Raw genomic sequence first — 19,031 nt, 5'->3', positions numbered from 1 at the left:
TATAGGTTAGGGTAGCAGTGGCGTAGAATGACCGGGCTAGGGTAGGAATGGGTTTGGAGGGAGTGAAAGCTTACGGCATCGCGCCTGTTTGATTTCTCGTGCGGTGGCGGGAACCTACGCCTTTCGATCCTATATTGTTGGGCAATGTCACAAAACGTTGTAGGACGATCACCCCATGACCATTCTGAATCTCGTTGCTGCGTGCCTATCAAAGTGTCTTGATCCAGCAGATGCATCGCCCCATTCTCGGAGTCAGAAGCGGTGGCCACGTAGTGGGCCGTGGCTCGGCGAGTGAGACCTCGAGTTGCGGCGTGGGCCACCTCGTTCCCCGTGAGAGGAATGCTGGTTTGTGCCGGGGTCCATAGGAGGAAAACCGTTGGAATTTGGGGTTGTGAGCGTGACTTCGAGTCGCCATATCCGCTCTTTGAAGGATGCGCGCCGCTTCCCACGAGACACGAACGCGCGTGAAAGCGCGGACTACCGCCTGCGAGTCGCTTATCACAATCTATGCATGGGGCGCTGCGGCGAGTGCTAAGGCTACCGCGGCTTCTTCGGCCGCCTCCGTGTGTCCCGTCGTCACTGCGGCGATCGCGAGGCATTTGCCCTGATGGTCAACGACCACAGCTGCGTGGGCTCTTCTCTCTTCTCCATACCTCGCGGCAACTGCGTATACCACGTCTACGCCATACTGTTATTAAACTTCTTTTGAAGCTGGCTAGCATACTCGTTACGCCGTCTGATGTGGTGCGTCGGGTGCGTATTCCTAGGAGTCGGCGGTACGATCAACTGGTCGTGGACTGAGGCAGAAACCTTCACCTTTTCTCCTTGCTGAGCGTTATATCAGATGCACAGTGACTCAAGGCTGTGTCGACCCGTCTTATATTTTCTTAAGCGTTCGTATTCCGGAATGGCATGGGCCTCAATTAACTCGTTGAGTGAGTTGTGAAGGCCTAGTTCTAGAAATCTTTCGGTGCTCGCGTTGATCGGGAGGCCGATAACTCTCTTAAAAGCCTTTCGTATCATTCAGTTGATTAAGTTTCTTTCTTAGCCTATCCACTTGAGGTAAGGGGCAACGTATGTTATTCGGCTTATCGTGTAGGCCTGCACGAGACGAATCACGCAGTGCTCGCGCAGACTGTTACGTCTATTCGTGATACGACGCAAGAGTCTGATCGCGTCGTCTACTGAACGGCGTAGTCGGTGCACAGTCTCACCATTAAGGCCATTTTTGCCTGTATGTGTAAACGCAGAATTCGAATTCTGTCTACGTGTGGTATGCGAGTGCAGTCTTCCAACAGAACGCGTATTTTGAAGGATACCCTTTTCTCGCCACGTGGGGCTTTGAGGCCTCTACTTGTGGGATTGCAGATTAAAAGTTCGAACTTGGTTGCTGAGCATTCGCGGCAAAATTATTGCAAGTAGTTCTGAACTTAGTCTACTCCCGCCAGTAGCGTTCTCTCGACGTGACCGTAACAACGTCCTCCGGGAACCCAGAGGGTGATGTCATCCGCGTATATACTGCAATACAGTCCGGGTATTTCCATTAATTTCTCTGGTAGCCCCAATAGCACTGAATTCAAAAGTAATAGTGATATTACGGAGCCTTGTGGCGTGCCCGTCGAGCCCATCTCAGAATCTTGTGACTCTTGGTCGGCGATCACGACACTTACGCACCTGCTCCCAAAAAAAAAAATCACGTATGCAATTGTACAATTTTCGACATAGGCCTAATGCCTCAACTTGTTTTAGTATGTGTTTGATGGTATGAAATGCCTTTTAGGTGCGAAGCTCCTTATGGCGTGTCTTGTGCGTCCCTCGTAGTACGTAACTACCAGTGGCACATACCCGAAATAGGTATAACATTTGACCTCCAAGGTGGTGCCGGTGAGAGATTTCTTCTGTGCGTTGTTTAACAATAAAAATAGTGCTTAATGTACATGCAATGGCTGCTAATGGGGCATGCGAGACAGGAGCGTTCGGCTTTTAGTCAACGCGCACGCTGCCATCCCCATTAGCAGCCATTGGCATGTACACTGAGCACTATCAGACAAGAACGATTCCTAAATTATACTCGCTCGGTTTAACCTCCTTAGTTTTAGAAAGGTTTAGCGAGCATTGATCCGCAGAGCCATGAATACAATGAACTAGTATATACCATGAATGAATTCGAGGTGGTTAAAGGGGGGAAGCAGATACGAAGCGCAAGCCGTAAGAAATTAACAGCTGAATCCTCCTGTCTCTCATTTCACATTAGCAGCCACTGGCATGTACATTGAGCACTATCTGACAGGAAAACGTTCCTACGTTATACTCGCTGGGCGTAACCTCCTTGGTTTCAGAAAGGTTGAGCGAGCATTGGGCCGCAGTGCCATGAATACAGTGAACTAGTATATACCATGAACTCAAGGTGGTTGAAGGTGGGAACTAGGCCCGAAGCGCAAGCTGTAAGAAAGTGTGCGTGTGCCACCTCTCGTTTAGTCCTTGGAATCTCCACTGAATGGCGGTGCTTCTATACGGGGAATATGGGGTAAAAAGTTGCGAGATGGTGGGACTTGAAGTGCTGAATAGATGGACGAACGGACGCACTGACAGATGCATGGATGGACGCATGAATGGACGCAGGGGCGGATGCATGAACGAACGCAGGGACGGGCGCACGAACAGACGCATGGACGGTCACAAAGACGGACGCATGGACGTACGAATGCTTCGCCCCACTCTCCATCATTCACTCCGTGGATATGCTGCCATTTTTTTTAATATCCAGGCCAAGAATTCCCTTGGTGGAGCTGGTAGTGTCGTCACCAATGTGGTGCTTTAGCTGAAGTAGGGCATCCTGTGGGGAGAAATTGCGGCGTATTCCCAGCATGTTGTGCGGGAATGCGTCATGGTCTTCGAGAAAATCGGTTATTCTAATGAGAACTGCATGCTCCATTACTTTTCCTAGAGAGCACGTAAGCGAAATGGGCCTTAGATAATTGAGCGCAATTTGCTTGCCTGGTTTAGGTATCATGAAAACTCGAGCTCTTTTCCACGCTTCAGGAAGAGAGCCGTCTCTCCAGCACTCGTTGGCGTAAGTTACCACTCGGGAGTTTGACGCTTCGTCAAAGTTTCGGAGAGCCTTGTTGGCAACACTCACTGGTCATGGCGCCGACTGGGAGTTAATTTTGAAATGGACTGCCCGAATTTCTGCCTCGCTAAAGTAGGCGTCTACTTAACCATTAGCGACTCCATCGTAGTCAGTGTGTTGCGCACTGGCGCTGTCTTCCGTAATAAAGTAAATGTCTCGTATTGTGGCGAGGATATTCGCACCTTCATAATCTTTGACAAGTCTCCGAGTTTTATGACCTTGGGCGGCCCGAGTCTCCTCGGGATCTAACAGATGCCGGAAAACACGCCAAGAACCCGCCCCACGCATCTGCTTCTCCAAATCATTACACATGTCTTCCCGTTGTGTCATGTATACTTTGACCGCGTGTTCTGCGATCTATCTGTCTAACTGTGTCATGCGTTTTTGCAATGGCCTGTGGTGTCTTTGGCGCTTCCATCTTTTAAGTAGCGCTTGCTTTGCTTCCCACATATGTAGCAGCCGGCTGTCGATTACTTTAAGCTTCGCCTCGGGCAGAATGTCGCACGTTGCTGCATCTAAGTCCCTATTGAGCGTCGCAGTTCATTCGTCTATATTCGTCATCGGCGCGGCAACGCACGCGCCCTCCTTCTTCTCGTTTTTTTTTTCCGGAACGCGTCCCACTTTACTAGTGTGAGTTTACGGCCGTTGCCTTTTGAGCATGCTCCAAGAACGCTCGGGCCCGTGTCAATTATAATCTCTATTCGCAACTTTCACCGCCTAGAGAGGGCACTTGTGCAAGCCCAACATGGCTGTCGTTTGGGGGATCGTGCAGCTGGCGCGCCGGCAGCCGCCACCGGTGTGCCCGTCACTTCGACCTGTGTAATATTTTCGGCTGCAGCCACTGTGTTGTCAAGGCTTTGCTGAGAAGGTCATTGACTCTAGCATGTTGTATATCCCACGCTGCATGTTGAGAAACGCGTGTGCGGCGTATATTGATGGGAAAGAAGTTCCGAACGCCGGGAACATCGTCTGCTGTGGCGTACAGCTTTGTGAACGCTGCTCATGCCATGGCCGGGGAAGATCGAGCGGGCGCGCTCGTGCAAAGCAGGAAACTTCGCCTTTGACTGCACGGTGCCTGCACAGCGGCATCCAACATATTTCGTGATTCTTCTACCTCAGCAAGCAAACAATAAAGATTGAATCATTGCATCTACGACTCAGTACCTATCGGACTTCACAAACATCGTAGTAGAAATTGCCAGCGAGAAAATATAAAACACCAGCAAACAGCCAAAGTGAGGTCGACTGAACGATGGCATGGGCTGGCTGCGTCAGCAACCCGAAAAGGGCAGTTACGACGAATGCCGCATAACGACGCCACTATCCCTGAAAGTTGCAAATTAGCGAGCGGTCACTCCCCAAGTCCTCTAGCCTGTTTTGCCAAGACGCAGCGGTTACATTCGATACGAACGCAAGGTCTCCCAGCGTGTCTGCCCTCACGCTATTGCCCCTGTGTGTTGGATCGGTGGGGTTCACGACGAGTTCAAGCCATAGGTCTTGCGGGTCTTCCCAAAGATGTTTGCCTTTAGGCGTTTCACGCATGTAACTCCAGGGCCTGTGCGGCGCATTAAAATCACCCGTGGCTAGCAGAGGTTCCCCGCTGGCGTCTGCGCTAGCCATCCGGCGCAGCTCCCCAAATCGGTGCTACAATGTGGGTTTACTGTATACGTTAAGAACAAAACGTCCTCGCCCATGCCTAGGAATTAATTCTACGAAAACGTGTGGTGTATTCGCACATTCAAGTACACGCCGCGCCACTGTGACGTTACGTCTGTAGTAAAGAAGAAAGACGTGTATACCATCAGCTCAATTATCATCACCACAAGAAAAAGGCATGAGATCGGCTATCGAGCACCGTCATCTGGGTCCGCCTGCGTTTCTTTCGAGCTGCCACCCGCTTGCTCAGTTCCATCAATAAACCCCCTTTACATTTGGTGTATCGTGCTGGGTAACTACATCACCTACGCCCTGGAACTCCGATCCCGCATCCTGCCGTCGACCATGCAAGTTGACGCTGTTCAACAGACAGCACCTCTCGCGGCCGCTACTTGCACCGGCCCGGTTCACCAGCGAGAACCCCGATATTTTTGGGTGCCGAAGACTAGGACATCGAGGACTGGCTTTCGTCCTAGGAAAAAGTCCGTGGACCAAGCAGGTAGAATGATGCTGCTCAATTGAGCACCGCCAACTTTCACTTAGCTCATGTGGCGAAGCTGTGGCACACAAACCACGAATCGAAGTTCGAAAACTGGGCCGCTTTTAAGCATGCAATATCTTCGGTTTTTGGTCGCCCAGCCGTGCAGAAGTTGCGCGCCAAACAACGCCTGCGTACATGGGCACAAGGGCCTGGCGAAGCGTTTACCGCCTATATTGAAGACATGCTCGATCTCTGAAGGCGTGTTGATGAGCGAAAGTTCAAAGATTCCGCATAATTTGAAAGGTGTCGATGACGGCGTATTTCAAATGCTCCTTGCAAAGTCTACTGGCACGGTGTCTGAAGTGGTAACTCTGTGCCAGAGCTACGAAAAACTGCGACGGAAACGAGCTCTCATGCATCACCCATAGCATCCTAACAAACCACTCGCTGTACTGGACGTTATGCCTGACCCCTCCCGCCTTCTAGCACAAATGATAGACTTCGTGCGTGAGGAGGTCGCACGTAAGCTTTCCCTTCTGCTGTTTTTTTTTCAGCGCCAAGAGCTCCCGCAGTAGTAGCAAGTGCGACCACCGACCCCGTTAGCTCCCTTGTTCCGGCATGTGCTTCAGGACCAGATTGCCGAGGCTATGCCGGTGCCCTATCAGCAGCAAGTTGTCGCCGCGACTCTTGTGCTGATGCAATAAAGAGGCAGCAGTCACGCCAGCCCTTGCCGTTCAATAGATTGCCGCATGTTCCCGCTCCTACTCAGTCTTTCGTCGCATGGGCTCCTCCCCTCGCTACCACAGCCTCGACTCAGCCGTGTGCAGCATGGGCGGCGCCCCTCGCTGCAAATGCCTGGCGAACGTGCGATAACCGGCCGATCTGTTTCACATGCGGCGGCCTTGGCCATATATCCCCCAATACTGCCGTCGTCGCGTGCCCAGCTACACAGATCCCCGATCACAGAGCAACTACATTGACCAATTCCCTTCTGGTTATGAAAGTTCGGATCATCAATCAAGCACGTCTTCCCGTGACTATCCTGCAACATTGTCTCGTCGCTCACCTTCACCCAATCGTCGCTCCTTGTCACCTATGCATCCACAAGCCCCTAAATATATAAAAAAACTAGCCGTCGCTGTTCAGGAGACAAGAGCTGTGCTATCGAAACGTTCAAGTATTTGCGCTTAGCCGTCAAATATCGTCGAAGTTTTTGTAGACGGTGCCCATCCATACCCTCTTGTAGACACTGGTGTCGCTGTGTATGTTATAGATGCCAAACTTTGCCGTAAGGTCCGAAAGGGGCCCACGCCGCTTTATATGATGTCCTTACGTGCAGCAAATGGAGAACCTGTTCGTCCTATAGCCGCCTGAACTGCCCGACTCACGATTGCGGAGAACAACTACATTGTTGAGTTTATCGTCCTTTCCTCCTGTTCTCATGACATCATACTTGGCTAGAATTTCCTATCGCGTAATCGCGCCGTTATAAATTGTGCCCGTTCCGAACTTGAACTGCTTCCGTTGTTCGACCAGCCCTACGACCACACGAATTAAGCCGCACACAAGCTAGTTGTGAAAGAAGACACTGAAATTCCACCGACAACAGCTGTTTTGCTCCCCTTGGTCTCCGACGGCATGTCGATGAAGTAGCATTCTTTGAGCCACCAAGCCTCTTTCTAAGTCGGAAACCACTTCTTCTCCCTTATTCGGCCCTCTCAATTTCTGATGGAGCCAGTGCTCTCTGACTTATCAGTCTCTTTCCGCATACCATCAAACTGGCGAATCTCTTGGGTGTGTACAGCCCATTGGTGATGAAGAAATTTTTACCGTGCAGCAAGAATCAACCGGAAGTGACCTCACCGCCGTCAGTGCCCTTAACCACTCTGATCTACAGGCTTTGAAAGTGTTCAATTCGGTGATCGCCGACGGACTGTCACCATCTGAACGATATGAACTCTTCCGACTATTTTACCCATACCACGAGTCTTTCGATATCGTTCAACTTCTACCACTCTACATTACATCAATACCGGCTCCCATGCGCAACTACAGAACGCCAAGTTATTTCCGAACAGGTGGATGATATGCTTCAACGCGGTGTAATTCAACCTTCACAAAGTAAATAGAGTTCACCTTTAGTGCTCGTTAAAAATGATGGTTTCGTTCGCTTCTACGAGAATTAGCGGCGCCTAAATAAGATCAGTCGAAAAGACGTGTACCCTTTACACAGGATTGACGATGCCCTTTATACTTCACAAGGTGCCGAGTTTTTTTCATCACTAGATTTGCGTTCAGGGTACTGGCAGGTCTCCCTTGCAGATGCTGATCGACCCAAAACAGCCTTCAGGACACCAGACGGTCTATATGAGTTTATTGTCATGCCCATCGGCCTTGTTAGGTCTGGCCCGGAAATTCGTCTGGTCAGACGCCATTGCGCGTAAGTCGATCTACTGGGGAGGCCCTCAATCCCTTCGGCGGCCAGTCTGCCAGACGCTGTCAAAGATTTGAGCAATTACCCAGACAATGCGGCAATCAAAGGCGAGTTTCCGACTTTCAAATGCGGACCCTTTCCTCGTCTCTTTAAGCAGCAGTGGTGCCTGATGACCTCGGTGATTCATCTGGCGACGGGGAAGGTGTTGTGACCAGCGCCAAAGCTGACAGGAGAGCGGCGCTCCTTTTATTCCCCAATCAAGTAGACGACCGGCCGGCTGTCTATGCTCGTCAGGCATTGACCGTGCTAGCCGGAGAATGAGACGTCGTGTCGCCAAGACGCCGTTAACCGTTCGAGAGAGGCCAACAAAAACAGCATCTTCCTGGAAGAGACCGCGGCGCCCACCGCAAATCACCCCACTAATTAAGCGAACAAATCGGCGGACCCTTTGATGTATGCTGTCAGAATCGTGGAACCTCTCGACTAGCGGCACAGACACCACGAGAAAGAGCCCTGCTGGCGCCACCTTGCAGTGCAGTGTTCACGACTCCATATTGGACGTTCATGTGAACCGTGCATGCTCGTCCCCCTCACCTGTTGTGTGTGTGTGATTGGTGTTTCCCTCGGAGAGGAGGAGCCCGACAGGACTTAAAACGACGCCGCAGAGTGCTGGACGTCGCTTTGAACCATGTAACCGTTCAACTACCACGCTCGCGGTTTGTGAAACCACTGACCTTTCTTTGCTGTAAATAAGTGTAAATAGTGTCATAAACCTGTTTGTTTTTCGTATCCTCCTGCGATCCCCCTTCAACCTTAACAGGCTCTGCAATGCGCCTGCCACCTTCGAGCGCATGATGGACTCGGTTCTTCGGGGTTTGAAGTGACAACTATGTCTCTGCTATCTCGACGATACTTGCGTCTTTGCGCCAGAATTTACAACACATCTCGAGCGCCTGAAACACGTCCTCACGTGCCTGAAGAATGCGGAGCTCCAACTCAACCTCAAGAAGTGCCACTTCGCTGCTCGACAACTTACGATTCTCGGCCACGTCGTATCAAAGGACGGTATACTTCCAGACCCGGCTAAATTACGTGCTGTTGCCGACTTCCCCAAACCAACAACTATGAAGCAGTTACGGAGCTTCGTGGGGTTATGCTCCTACTTTCGCCGGTTCGTGCGCAACTTCGCCTCTATAATTGCGCCTTTGACCGAACTTCTAGGCAGCGCCACTGGTATTTCGTCATGGTCTTCTTATTGTGACCAAGCCTTCTGTACCCTTCGTCGTCTCCTCACTTCACCACCAATACTGCGTCACTACAATTATAGGCCGCAACTGAGGTACACACCGACGCCAGTGGTGTCTGTCTCGGTCCGGCTCTAGCGCAACGCAAGCCAAGATTCAACAAGTATGTCATCACCTATGCCAGCAGAACTCTCACGAAGGCTGAATCGATTTACAGCGTCACCGAGAAAGAATGCTTGGCGATCGTTTGGGCGCTTGTCAAGTTCCGCTCATACCTTTATGGCTGTACTTTTGATGTAGTAACAGACCACCACGCATTATGCTGGTTGTCTTTGCCCAAGGATCCATAGGGTCGTCTTGCCCGTTGGGCTGTTGGATTTCAAGAATACGAAATCCACGTTGTATATCATTCCGGCCACAAGCATAGTGATGCTGATGCAGTGTCGCGGGTTCCGCTATCCCAGAACATTGCATTTGCTTCCATAGACAACACGTTGTCAGCTCTTGACGAGGACACCAATTCTTCTGCACAACGCAATGATCGATGGATCACTTCACTTCTTGATGCGTTATCCAAGGCACCGACACTTCCAACCACTCTAACCCTGCGCCACCAGGCTCCGCAATTCAATATTCGGGATGGCCTTTTGTACCGGCGCAACTATTCAGCAATTGGTAGGAAATGGCTACTAGTCATTCCGCGAACGGTGCTCTCTACTATCTGCGTGCCGTTTCATTCCGACCCGCAATGTGCTCACGCCGGTGTTTTCAGGACCTACGAAGGCCTACGAAAAAGGTATTATTTGCGTGGAATGTTCACCTTCATCTGCCAGTTCATTCAGGGCTGCCACGAATGTCAGCGGAGCAAAAACCCGCCACATCCTGCAACAGGTTCATTGCAGCCACTTCCATGCCCAGACCGCTCATTCGAGCGCGTTGGAATTTACCTCTAAGGACCACTACCATTGACAACTACAGGCAACCCATGGGCTATAGTGGCTGTGGATTATCGTACACGAAACTCTGAAACTGCTGCTCTACCCAGAGCTGCAGGACAAGACGTCGCAACTTTCATACTCAATCGTTTTGTACTTCATCATGGTCCTCCTCGCGAACTCCTTAGTGACCGTGGGCGTGTTTTCCTCTCCGATGTCATCCAAGCAATTCTTCAACAGTACCATATTTTACACCGGAGGAGTACAGCCTATCACCCACAGACTGATGGTTTGACTGAGCGATTTAGTCGTACTCTGGGGGACATGCTCGCGACGCATGTCGCTTCTGATCAAACAGACTGGGACCTCGTTCTTCCAATTCTGACATACGTGTTTAACACCGCTACGCGAGTCACTACCGGGTTTTCCCCATTGTTTTTCCTGTGTGGTCGCCAACCACCGCACACCATTGACACTTTGCTCACATACTCGCCAGATCTCTCAGAATGGACGCCTGTCTTGGAAGCCACTCGTTACGCAGAAGAGTGCCGCAAGCTAGCCAAGCGGCTTACTACAGCCGACCAACAGTGCCAGAAGGAGACCCCTGACGACGACCACCGTTCTGCACCAACGTTCGTTCCTAGAGCACTTGTATAGCTGCATGTACCACCCTGCGCCCCTTGTGTGTCACCCTAGCAGCTGTCTAATTATCATGGCCCCTACCGCATGGTCGAGCGTACCTCACCCGTCAACTATGCCACTGAACCCCTCACCCCACCGAGCAACCGTCACCGGCGTAGACGTGATATTGCTCACGTAAACCGTCTCAAGCCCTTTTCGACCCACTTGTTCCCGCGTGTGGGATTGCCAGGATGTCTTCATCTTTTTCACCGGAGGTAATTATAGTGAAGAAAAAAGACGTGTATATCATCGGCTCAACTATCATCACCACAAGAAAAAGGCACAAGATCGCCTATCGAGCACCGTCATCTGGGTCCGCCTGCATTTCTTATGAGCTACCACCCGCTTGCTAAGCTTCTTCAATGAACCCCCTTTACACGTCTAACAAGCACGGCGACGACCGGCGCCATAGGCGGTGAGTGCGACGGTGGCGACCGTGGGCGCACCGACAACGTGAGCAGAACGCCCCGCCGCCGACGCCCCGCGGCCACCCCCAACAACCGGACATGTGCCGAGCAGGATGTCTCCCGTTGTTTTCTCTGCCTGCTGTCGGTTGCTGCCGCGTTTATGGCTTTGTAGCCAGCAAGTTTTGCCGAATAGTTTGTCTTCTGCAAAATGATAACATCAAGTTTCGTTGCGCAGCCGCGAATATATTGCTCGAGATTGCTCCGCTTCCTATAACCCCGGCAGTTCCTCTGCCAGATCTTATACGGCTGTTGGCTAGTGTCAGCTGAATTTGCGTCTCTGCGTCTGTCAGCGTGCTTTCCTGTTGACTCGGTTGCTGTTCAGCGTACGGCTTGCTTATCGTTCTAATTGGTCTGGCCCCTGATAGCGGCAGTCGGGCTTTCATGTTTCTATGCACGCCACGTGCTCGTTGAACCTTTGAGCCATTTGCTCAGACAGCTCAGTTATCGCACTGTTCAACATGTCATTCATCTGAGCCACATGCTTTGCAAAACGCTCATCGAGGTTGTTTACTATATTATCGTTAATTTTGTAGTTGCTCATAGTGTTCACATTGCCAGTGGGGGGGTTAGGGTCTCGCAGGATCTAGTGCAATAATTTTCGCGGTACTCTGGTGGTCGTTTTGGCCGTCTGCCTCTTCCCGCGAAGCGCTCTTATCGTTCGTGTCCATCTCCACTGCCACGAGTCACGTCGAAGTTGAGGACCGAAGCGACGAAGGTGAAAGCTGCGTCACCTGTTGCCATGAAGGTTGCGATTGTGGAGCCTCGCCTTTTAACATAGGATTTTCCGCTCTGAGGATAGCGTTTTTGCTTGTAAGCTCAGAAATTATTGTGTGTAACGGTCCTAGGCGTTGTTCTAGCGCTTGCTCTATTGTTCTTCCGAGTTCGCTTCTACCACCGCCACCGACGGTGGGACCAAGAGAGCGAACTGCGAAAGCGGCACACCGGCGGGAAAAGTAGCAACATCCGCCCACCGCACCTGTTGCTCAGTGCTCCTGTGCCCTTGTTGAGGCTGCCGCCGTGTCTGGTGCTGCTGACTTCGTGTGCCTTTGTTAAAGGCTGCGGGGCCTGGATAGGTACCACCACGCGTCTTCGACGTGCTTCTCGGCGTCGGTGTGCGGCAGCGAGAGCGGAACCAGCGTTTGCTCCTGCCGGCTATCGCGTCTCGGCTCGTAGAACAACTGGTTGGGCCGGCATTACACGAATTATTGTCTAACGGTGGATAATGACCTACGTGACCTGTGTTCTCTCCTGTGCCGATGCTGCTGTTGTATCTGCTACCGTACACCTTGGCCGCTTCCTTTTATTCTCATCGTCTTCACTCTTGTCTGCGACGCTTGACTATGTACGGAGTCTTGTATCTCGCTTTGGAGCGGTGGTCTTCTTTGATGTGACCTTTGCCACACAGTTGATACTGCGGCCTACGTTCGATGGTCAGACGGCGGGTTGTTGCTTCCAAAGCCACGGCATATCTTGTCCTTATGGTTGGGGCACATGTCAGAGCGATGTCCCAGCCTGCCCCACTCATAGCACACGTCGATGTGCTTCCCTCACAGGTAGCATCTGACGAGAATAGGTCCGTAGTACACGTGCCTGGGTACGTGAAAGCCGTCAAATAATAAGATTATGTTGTCTGTGGTGCCCTTGCGCTTACCGTGCAGAACTTCGGGGTAGCGCTGCGTCACTAAGGTATTAACAATGTCTGCTGGGCTCTCATCCTTGGAAATGTTCCTAATGAGGCCTTTTGAAGCGTTTTCTGGGTAAGCATCTTGAAAAGCATTTGCAGCGAGCACTTTGCCATCGATGCATAGCTTGCTGTTGTCTCCGTAGCGTGTGGCTCTGTTTGCTGACGGTGTGCTGAGCACAACGGCGTTTTGCATAACATTGAGGGGGATGCTATCTTCTCTAGCTGCTTCTCGGCCAATATCCGCCACTTTACGTAGGCAGCAAGAAAGGTGATCCATTCCACATTCGGCCCCGTTGAAGTCATCTCTAGGGCGCACGATGATTTTGAAATCATCGGGTGGTAGTCCTGGCATTGTACTCACCTTAGCTGGGTGCTTCGTTTGACTTGCGAACTTTTAGGGGTGAAGCTTCTTATAGCGGCACCCGTTCGTCCCTCGTAGCAGTTGTAGTAGTGTGTACTAAGTATAACATTTTGACTTCTAAGATGGTGCCGGTGAGAGATTTCTTCTGTGCGTCATTGAACAGTAAAAGATAGTTCTCAATTTACATGCCAATGGGTACTAAGGGGAAATGAGGGACAGGAGAATTTGGCTTTTAGTTAACGCGCACGCTGGGAATTATTTATTGTACAACAAGGCATAGAAGACAAGAAAGGATTGCTACGTCATACTCACTCGGCGTAACCTCCTAGGTTTTAGAAAGGTTTAGCGAGCGTTGGGCTGCAGTGCCATGAATACAGTGAACTAGTATATACCATGAACTCGAGGTGATTAAAGATGGGAAGTAGACACGAAGCGCAAGCCCTAAGAAAGTGCGCGTGTGCCTCCTCTCATTCAGTCCTTGGAATGTCCGCTGGATAGCGGTGCTTCTATATCAGGAAAATATGATGAAAAGATGCTAGACGATGGTACTTGGAGTGTTGAATAGGCGGACGATAGGAGTCACAGACAGATGCAAGGACGGGCGCATGGATGGCTGAACGGACGATTGGACGCATGCATGGACGCAGAAGCGGATGCATGGACGAAAGCAGGGACGGACGCACGAAAAGACGCACGCACGGACGGGCAGATGGACGCACGAGTAACCACACAGACGCACGCATAGATGGACGGAAGCAAGAACGAATGAACGGACGGTTGCTTCGCCACACTGTCCATCATTCATGCCGTGGATATGCTGCCATTTTTGTTTTACTGGGAAGGGAAGGGGTGGAAATTTTTTTCTAGTAATACGCACCGTGGCCGCGGCTGGGGCTATCCCCGTAGTCGATGCGGCAGCAGTCACTTGCTGCGTCTTCACCTGCTGCTTTTGCGCCGACTTGGACGCGCCATGGGGTTGTTTTGTTCTCTGGACGCTTCGTCATACTGCTTTCTCGCTGAAATATTCCGGTCGAATCTCTTCTCCATCTACCTCTACGACATCCATTTATCTTTTGGAAAGGCCTAGTGCGTTTTCGTTGGAGATCGGTAGCTCCGAGGAGGTCCGACGACACGTCAGGCTGGCAGACCGTACCGCCACAGCGGCCAGGCTATGGCAGAGAACGTAGAGACGCTGGACTTGGTGTTCGTGCCAGCGTGGCGGAGGAAAAGGCTTCGATAGGTGGCCAATAAGTGGGCCCACCTGGCAAAGCTTGGTGACAGAGAAGTCTTTCAAACTTCAGCTGATTGACGGAGAGAATGCTTTCCATGATGAGTTTGACAAACCACCAAAAACAGAGGAAAGTTACGGAGCCAACGCAAAGCACGTCTGCCCTCCATCGCCCCCTGGCAGTATCCTTATACTTTTGAATTTGTTTTTACTGCAGAAAAATAAATGTAGACTTTTTCAAAATATGTGCATTCGAAAAAGATTTTACATCTGCCAGCGTACAGTCATGAGCGAGAAATCGGGTGAAATAGAACCGACCAGGAAAGATTAGTTTAGAGCCTAGCTCCTATTCTTGCATATCTTGCACACATTGCGTTGGTCGAATATGTCGATTTGTACATATCAATTTTAATCGGAATAAACTACCTATCACCTGCTGTTGTATATGAGTGTGATATGTAAGCATATTGCAATACTGTTAGCAATTACTATTAAGGGCACAAACCTAGTCAAGCTGAATACACGGATTTTGTCCATGCACCTTTTATTTGTACTAGAACTGTGGTTAACAAAAAAATCTTCGGTCTGAAAATTTACTGTTGGAGCTGTTAGTAAGGAGGTGTCGGGACCTGCCGCCACGTCCGTGACTGTGCCGACCTTGGGTAGCGTGGTCCCGGCTGGAGCCATCCGGTTGCCGGGAGATGACGAGTCGAGGATCCGGCGTAGATGAGAAGAAAACGTTTATGTACATTATTTACATGTTGAGAGTAGCATAGAACAGCGTGGAACAGATGAAGCACACCTGAGCGTCTCTGCGCTCGCGTTTCTATATCCTGCCTTCCCAGGATTCACTGTGAGGGAAGAAAAGTCAGTTCAGGTCCCTCCAATAGGATTGTGCTTCTCCACTCCGATCCTCTGCAGACTAGTGCGCCAAACCAGTTTCTAGAAAAGTGCAAGGACACGCACACCCAGTGGGACAGGGAAGAGCAATATGGCACCACTGGCTCAGCTAGCACCTTGCAAGCCCCGAACACAATGCACCAAGGCGTGGTCGCTGGCCCAAGAAGGTAGAAAGCGTGCTCATGGTATAAGTCCACATTCGAGGCCCATTGTTTGGTGCACCACCCAAAGGAGGAGGCGGAAGCACAGACGGCAAAGGTCCCTCCGTATATCAGGTACAAAGGGTTTTTAGGTCCGCGGGCCCAGCAGACTCACCGCACCACCACTGTTAATTTAAGCCGCTCGGGAATGTCGCTCCCAGCATAACAGAGCCAAAGATACAGTATCTCCTTATGATGCAAATCAATTTGCCATTGCTGTCCCGCTGTAGACAATCGGGGACCCTTTCAGCAGAACTCGGTTAGCTGCTATATCGTTCTTTTTAACCAATGACAGCGGCATTACACTGAAGCGCGTAACAAGACAGGTAGCGATAGAGAAGAGACAAACGAATCACTCGGTTTGTGTGTTGTCTCTCTGTTCAATCTTTTTTACCTTGCTGGATGTGATGGTTCCAACCAAATTAGCACGAAAACGTGTCCGGTTAACTTGGACGCAAGCAATTATCTCGCTGCATGTCTAGAGTTTCTTCAAAACATCGTCATGACTGACGGCTGGTTGATGATTCAAACACATGAAAAGTAATATACCAGTTATGATATTGTTATTTCGGCACTGGGCACTCTTTCGATAACAGAAGATGGAGGGGGGAAGTATGGACCCTGAATTGTGTAATTTACGAAGGAGCAGGGCTGAACGCTTTTGGGTCAAAAGGGTAGTGGAAGAGGGCGCGAAAGCCACTTTCTCAAGAAATGAGTACTCGCCGCCACGCATATTCTCAGGCGGGACTACCTCTTAAAAATAAAAAGTGCTTAGTGAGACTGCGAATCAAACCCACTACTTCCTAGATTGTAGTTGAATGCCGTAACCACTTGCGCACTGCTTCAGTGCTTGAGATTAGAGCTTGCCATTGCAGCTTTTACCCTATTGCTATATATCGTCAATCCTTCGAATGGCGTGAAATGCAAAACGTCCGTTGAAACTTGGTCAAAACAGAGAAAAATAATTACAACGCGTTTACCCAAGGGTACTAAAAGGTACAGACCCACAAGGGTGGCTGTATAATTACAGTCTTGATGTTGGAATAGCCGGCTCTAACCTAAGATACCGTCCTATATTTTGCAATATATAAATAAATAATGAAAATATATCGGCGTGTGACAACGTTAATCAACTATTCTGAATTCAGTGTCACTAGTGTCACTGTCACCTAATGAATACTCAGTTTGTTTCTATTACCGTTATTTAAAAAAGATTTTGCTCATTAACTAACAACTCTCCTAATTAGCATCGATTTTCACATCTAAAGGCAGCCACACTTCATCTCGTTTTCTTTGTGGCTGTCGCTCCCATGAAACGCATTCTACACTTTTGTATGCTCTTGAAGCATCTGACGCTGTTTTGCGGAAACTTTCTCTGACGTCTGCTGGGCCAGAAAATTGTCTTTATTATCTATCACTTCGATTTCAGGCTTCCGAAGAGACGAAACGAGAGTCTCTCTCTCTCGTTTTTTTAAGTTCTTTCAGCGTGTGTGGTAACGTCTCTAGACATATATACTGGTATTCACCTTTTCATAAAAGCCTCTTCGGGTGCCGCCATAATCCTTCTTGGGCCACGCAAATTGGCGCATCCCCTCAAAAATGCACTGACAACGCTGCGCCCTTAGCCTTTGTACTCCTGCGCGCAGCTCATCATGGCAGTGTTTTTTTTCCTTCCCGTGAAAAGGTGTATACACGATCCTTGATTTGTTTGCTCGCTCAAACACCGCTGGACGAAATCTGCACCGTGTTTTGTGAAAAGTATTAGCACTGAAACACCTCCTGACGAGCATCCCTCGTTTTACATAGACACATATCTAAGCATAAGCGTATGCACAGTCTCGCATTCCGGCTTTATCAAAATGCTGCACTGCATGGAACCTGCGAAATTGCGCACGCAAGTTCATTTGATTACTGCTGTTTCGCATTTCTGCAGGACTTGTCTGTAGGCACAAAAGCCGATCCTGGGGCTCGTAATTAGATTATTGTAAGAAAGGCAACCTTTTACATCGGTAGCTACAATACACCCTTACGTTTGCCACATATACCAAGCTCGATTACACCGGATTAGTTGAGTAGCAGCGCAGCTTCATAAAAGTGTAAGGTAACAGGTCGCGTTAAACAGGGGAAGACAATTGGGGTACATTTTCAAACATTGCATGCATCAATGTTTGCGTGGCTTTATTGATTGGGTGCACCTGGAGTGTTGTTCACTTGTACTTGGCAAGAGAGTGCCTGGATTATGGCTTAAGGCCACCGAAGAATTTCTTTCTTGGCTACGGTCATTAATGATACACGAGTGCTTGGTACTAGCGCTTGGCACCAGGCACCCAGGTGTCCATTACAACGTGGCATCGCGTAAGCGCTGGAGAAGACACCTGCGGAACTGAAAGTGAACAGCAGCAAATCATTGGCTATTATCGTATAACCTCGATTTTAGACGCTTTGCATGCTACTTTGCTGTTATCAGCACACACTTCTTTCTTTTCTTGTCGTTTCATCGGCTATTGTGTGTTCTCTTCGCCCAAATAAGTGCCGAATAAAATAAATTCGTTGCCGTGCTATCGTTATCTCTCGAGATAAGAGAATTCTTGGCTAAGAAACTGCGTAGACAAGAGAAAGCTTTGTGATTATGGGCCCTGATTATTTGTCGCTATAGGCCTTCCAACCTCGGCCTTAGGGCGGTGCGCCGCGCGCGTTTGGCCGCCTTTCTAGCGAAAACCGGTCGCTCGGTACCCTGCTTCCACCTTCTGTCTCGGCACGTTCATGCGCTCTTCACGCGCCGTTATCTGGTCGCCCTCCACGTGCAGTGTCCCCTGTGACTTGCTTCGAAGGTTTAAAAAGATTGTAAAAACGTTCTCATGGTGTAAATCTTATCATAACCGAGAGTGAGTCATTGATAACCTTTGTGGTACCAAGCAAGTCAAACCGATACCTTTGAGCGAGTGCTATGTGTATGTCGGTGATGAACAGCCACTTTTCTATCAAATTAAAAGTGAGGCGACGGCACAAATTTTATATGTGTTACAGGTATAGCACGCATTTGCATCGGCATTCGTGTTTTCTCGGAGATATTAGCATACCACCACCACCCTTTCCCCAGCACAGGGTAGGCTGGCTACCCTGTGCTGGGGAAAGGGGTGAGGGGAATGAAAGATGTTAAAAAGAAATGTAGCGAAGATGGGAGAAAATAAAAAAATGCGACAGAGGAAAGGCAACATCAACGAGTATAAGACAATAAAGGCTGTCTCTGAGGCCAGTTGTCCGCAAAAAGCGCAGTAAAGCTTTCAAAGCCTTCTGGGCTGAGGATGGGCTCGGCCAATGACCCAGAATCTTTTGTTCCGACAAAAGCCGATAGTCTAGTCTATCCAAAGCTGCAGTGATTTCTTGTCTTTGCACGTTGAAATGGGTGCACTCGAACAGAATGTGTGCGATGGTTTCTTCGCAACTGCAGTAAGTGCATGTAAAAGAGCTGGCCATCCAAATGAGATAAGAGTATGCGTTCGTGAAGGCCACTCCAAGCCACAGGCGGCATAGAAGAGTCTCCTCAGCTCGAGATATCCTTGGGCGACGACGAAGCTGCAGATCGGGATCCAAGTTATGCAGGCGCGCGTTTGTGAAGTCTGTTGAGTT

The 19,031-nt window shown here is 49.9% G+C and overlaps 1 protein-coding gene across 2 annotated transcripts in view; it reads left to right on the top strand.

The window, feature by feature from the left end:
• Positions 1-19,031, top strand: part of LOC142770398 (uncharacterized) — a 169,642-nt gene that overhangs the window by 60,674 nt on the left and 89,937 nt on the right. The window lies entirely within an intron of this gene.

The sequence above is a fragment of the Rhipicephalus microplus genome, chromosome 1 (genome assembly GCF_043290135.1).
Source record: "Rhipicephalus microplus isolate Deutch F79 chromosome 1, USDA_Rmic, whole genome shotgun sequence".
Classification (NCBI taxonomy): domain Eukaryota; kingdom Metazoa; phylum Arthropoda; class Arachnida; order Ixodida; family Ixodidae; genus Rhipicephalus; species Rhipicephalus microplus.
This window is presented reverse-complemented; position numbering and strand designations above follow the sequence as displayed.